This window comes from Echinops telfairi, unplaced genomic scaffold (genome assembly GCF_000313985.2).
Source record: "Echinops telfairi isolate 266 unplaced genomic scaffold, ASM31398v2 ScPeMD7_3533;HRSCAF=4204_1, whole genome shotgun sequence".
In the NCBI taxonomy this organism is placed as follows: domain Eukaryota; kingdom Metazoa; phylum Chordata; class Mammalia; order Afrosoricida; family Tenrecidae; genus Echinops; species Echinops telfairi.
Window position 1 is genome coordinate 22,466,445 of NW_022107432.1, and position 4,935 is coordinate 22,471,379.

General features: G+C 57.9%; 1 pseudogene; it reads left to right on the forward strand.

The window, feature by feature from the left end:
• The first annotated feature begins 168 nt into the window (after positions 1-168).
• LOC101654838 overlaps positions 169-4,935 on the forward strand; it is a 58,595-nt pseudogene continuing 53,828 nt past the window's right edge.

Sequence of the window (4,935 nt, forward strand, 5' to 3'; positions counted from 1 at the left end):
GTGGAGGTGGTGATGGTGGTAGAGGTGGTGATGGAGGTAATGGCAGAGATGGAGATAATGGTGGTAGTAGAGATTATAGTGGAGGTGGTGATGGTGGTGGAGGTGGTGATGGAGGTAATGGCAGAGATAGAGGTAACGACAGTGGTGGTGGTGGTGGTGGAGGTGATGATGGTGATGGTGATGGTGGTGGCGGCAATGGTGATGGAGGTAGTGATGGTGGTAGAAGTGGTTCTGGCGGAGGAGGTGATGACCGTAGTGGAAGTGACGATTGCGGAAGGCGTAGTCATGGTGGAGAAGGCGAAGGTGATGATGATGTGGTGAGAATGAGATGAGTAGCTTCCTCTCTAAAGCTCACGCCCTCAGGTCATAGATAGGTCACCAGGTGTGTCTCAGAGGACCATGGAAAGAGTGGCCTGTCGCAGAAGGTGCAAAATCAATGGGCGCAAAGGCTCCCTTCTCCAGTTCTCCAACGAGGCATGCCATGTTCCCGCAGACCTACGAGGGCCCTCCCTCTTGGAAGCCCGTAGCTTCTGACCTAGACTCTGGTTCATGTTCCCTTGAAAAAAGGTGGGAAGAGGCCAAGAAAGTGGAACCCAACTCCGCTGCTATCGAGGTTCGACTTCACAGCAACCCTGCAGGACAGAGCAGCGCTCCCCGACAGGGAGGCCAGAGCTCCAGAAGTAGACAGCCTCCTCTCGGACAGCTGGTGTGTTTGAACCTCCAACTGCACCTCAGAGCCTAACCACTCAGGAGCCCCTTACATAGGAGACCAAATCACCCGCTGCCAGCCAGCCCATCCAGACGCAAATACACCTGGTAGGACAGAGTAGAACTGCTCCCCAGGATCGCTGAGACTGTAGGGCAGGACTGTGGCACAGGCTTGCCAAAGCTGTAAATCCAACAGGCAGACAGCCTCGTCTTTCTCCCACGGGGCAGCTGGTGGGTTTTGAACCATCAAACTTGTGGTTAGCATTCCCGATGCTTAACCTTACACGGTGCTCCCAGGGGCCGTGATGTAAGAGATGTAAAAACCAAACCCCACCTCCATTGAGTCAATTCCGACTCATAGCAGCCCCGTGTGGCGTGTCCAGGGCTGTAGACCGCGGCGGGTAGCAGTCCAACACTCAACCAACAGTCTGACCGGGGCTCCTACTTCAGAGACCAACCAAACCCGCTGCCACGAGTCCATGCCGAGCCCTTAGTGACCCTATAGGACAGGGCAGAGCTGCCCCCGTGGGTCTCTGAGACTGTAATTCTTTAACGGAGTAGAACGTCTCCACGTTCTCCCGAACAGAGGCTGGTGGTTTCGAACTGCTGACCCTGCGGTTAGCAGCCCAATGCGTACCCACTGCTTAGAAGTCAGAGTAGTCCTATGCAAATGAAAACTAAATGAGGTAACTTTGGATCTGAACCTCCTATGCAAACTGGGAGTGATTCTCACCTGCGGGGAATGGGGGTGGGGGGGTACCCCTTGTGAGAATTGTGGTAACACTCTTCACAGGGCCTGGTGTGGTAACTGATGGATCTTCTTCATTCTCTTTTCCAAGGCTTCTTTATCAAGCCTTCCCCACCTACTCCTCCCCACTCCTCCCTACCCCACCCCACCCCCGCAGCACTTTTGCCACGAGCCCTCCCACCCCTGTGGTTGCCATAACAACTCCCCATAAACTTGATGGCTTCAAGCAGTAAAAAGTCATTTTCTCACAGTTCTTTCTGGAGGCCAGAAGTCACAAAGGGAGGGGCCAGCAGAGCCGTGCTCCCTCCAAAGGCTCTAGGAGAAAATGCTCCCAAACCTCTTCCTAGCTCCTGGGGTCTGGAGGTGCGCCGAGCCTGGGGGCTGTCATCTCTGCCTCCACCTCCACAGCCGTCTCAACCCCGTGTCTCCGGTTGTCGCCCTCTGTCTTTTATACGGATACTCTCTTTGGACTTAGGGCTCATCCTGATGCCGTAAGAAAGGAGTCTTGTGTGCAGTGGGTGAAGCACTGGACTGCTCTAGGTAAACCAGAAGGTGGGCACCTGGAACCCACCAGCCATTCCGAGGAAGAAAGAGGAGGCAGTCCACTTCCCTAAGGATTGATTCCCTGGGAAGCCGGTCCTGCAGGGTCACCGAGAGTCGGATTCCACTCAACGGTAGCAGGTTGGGTTTGGGTTTTGTCTTATCGAGGACGACCTTTGTTCACGCCTTACTTTAATTACCTACAAAGACCCTGTTTGCAAATGAGGTCGATTCTGCAGTGCCTGGTGGACTCAGCCTCTGAGTGAGACAACCCTAATCCCCCTTCTCCCTGCCACCTGGCTCAGTCATGGTCCTACCCCTCCACACAGCCCCAGTGGCACCCGAGGCCCCCTGGCCTGGAGCCTCGTCTCCCTCCACGCAGCCCCGGCTCCTGGCGCCTTTCACTCCTGCCTTTATGCATGTGCAGATTCCCCTCTGTATTTGGCGGGGAGGGAAGGGGATTCTGGGCTTGAGCCGGAGCCCACAGGGGCCTCTCTGCTCGGAAATGCTTCTTCCTCTCCCCCTGGCAGCTGTTTGGCTTGGCAGGGGCCCAGCTGGCAGGCTCAGCAGCCAAGGAGCCCTGGGGGGCAGGCAGAGGGGATGGTGAAAGGCAGGCAGCTCCCTCCTTGGGCCCAGGGCCTGGGATCCAGGCCAGTGGTGGGCCTCCCTGCTGGCTGGCCCCAGCCCCCTCGCTTTTGGTTCCCCTCTGCCTAGCTTCCCTGTCCTCTCTCTCCATCCCACAAAGGGGAATTCTGGAGACCCCCTCTGCCGCCCCAGCCAAGGAGAAGACGTGCCGAAGGAAACTGCGACTGGCGAGGCGAGGAAAGGAAGACGTGGAGCAGGAGCAGTCGGGGCCCTGCAGGGTTTCTCCCTGGAGGGGCTCCGGATAGTCTCTGAGGACACCTCAGGACAATGGACTCCTTCTCACCTCTGGACGCCCCATCCCCTACTCCCCCCACATTCCTCAGACCGCCTATCCCCAGCATCCTACTAGCATTTGCCTCCTCCTTCCAGCGCCCCTGCAAGTCCCCAGTTAGTAGTCCATTGCTCGGACCCCAGCCTTTCTCAGACACCAAACCCACTGCGGCCGCCTCCGCTGCGACCCTGCGTCGGGTTCCTGAGACAGCAAGCCTTTGCAGAAGAAGACAGCCTCATCTTTCTCCCGCCGGCCACTGATGGGTTTTGAACTGCCAACCTGTGGTTCGCAACACAGCGCCGCCAGGGACCCTTTACTTCAGATAAGTGGGATAGAAATGTGCTCTCAGCCCCGGCAGGCCTACGAGCTTTCCCCATTGGTTGGAAAATGGTAAAGAAACGCATCTGGCGGGGCCCAGCTTAAGGAGCCTAAATGGTCAGGGTCCAGTTGGCCTGGGTTTAAGTCCTCCCAAACCAAACACCGAACCCACCGCCGCGGAGTGGACTCTGAGGCATAGACGACCCCGTGGGACAGAGCAGAGCGGCCCCTGTGAGTTTCTGAGGCGACCGACCGACCTGTACGGGCAGAGGAAGCCTCTTCGTTCTCCCGAGCAGCTACTGGTGGCTCCTGACCACTGGCCTTGTGGTCATCAGCCCAACACGTAGCCCATGGCGCCACCAGGGCTCCTCTGGTTACATCTTGGTCCAGCTTTCCACCTGTTCTCGGAGCCTCAACACCTTCCCCAGAATATGGGGCGTGGATGGAAAGACATCACCTCTACCAGCTCTTGGTGCGGGGGGGGGGGGGGGGGAACCAAAAACCAGTTACCATGGAGTTGAGTCAAACCCACGGGGAACTCCTAAGGACCCCCTGCCTCCCTTCCAGCTACCAGGATGGGGCAACACTGCACACCAGGTTCAAGGGGGTCATCTTTCACAGGGAGGTCACCAGCCCGCTCTTTCAAGGTGCCTCTGGGTGGATTGGAACCATCAACCTTCTGGTGGGCTGGGGAGTGCTTAACCGTTTGTACCACTCGGGGAGTCCAGTACACAGACAGACCAGAGCCCACTGCCATTGCAGGACCCTGCTCCTCGCAGCCCTCTGGAGGGTTTCCCGGATCAACTAGCTTCATGGGGGCAGACAGCCTCGTCTTTCTCCTGAAGAGCCGCTAGTGGGTTCAAACCACTGGCCTCTAAAGGGTTTGGGTGCCTGACCCACAGGGCCACCGGATACCTCACATGACAGCCACTGCGTGGAGCTTGGACTATCTCGCTCACCTCTCAGAATAACCTTATGAAAGAGAAACCATTGCTCAGCTAGCTAGAAGAAGAGCGATTTGCCTAGAGATCCCCACTGTCCCCTATTCCACCCCCCACCCCCCCACCCCCCGCTGTTAGGTGGCTGAGCCGGCATTGGATCACCAGCACTGTAGGTCCACACCCTGCTCCAGAGCCACGCTCCTCCGGGAGCGCCCTGGGCCACCGGCACTGCAGACGTGGCCGGGGGTGTTGGTATCTGCATCTGTAGGATGATTCCGGTTGCATTCAGAGCTTGGCACTGCTTGGACTGAGCCCCGTATGCAGAAGGCTGCTGGGCAGCAGGGGTTTCCCCCAAGGGGCCCTGCAGGTGCAGCACAAGGGCCCCGCTAGCCCTGCACGTGTGTATTTGCATGCAATTTACAAATCAGGAGCTGCCCTGCCACCTTGGCCATCCTGAAGCCCTGGCACCGAGGGCCAGCCCATCCAGCTTCTCGGCCTGAGGGGGAGACACTAGACAGGAGGCTCCCCCAGCTCTTGTGCCTTGACACATCTGGAAACTGTTAGCTTCCTCGGCTCCCCTCCCCACACCAGCTGCACGCTGCCACTAATTCTGGGAAATGCCCTTCAGGCTGAGGCAGCAGCTGCTTACAGGGGAGTGGACATCCTCACGCTGGTGGGTGGGAGGGTGGTGGTGGGTGGGCAGCAGAGAGTTAATCTGAGGCCCTGCTCTGAGTAACCACAGTCATCACCCAGAAGAGCCAGTC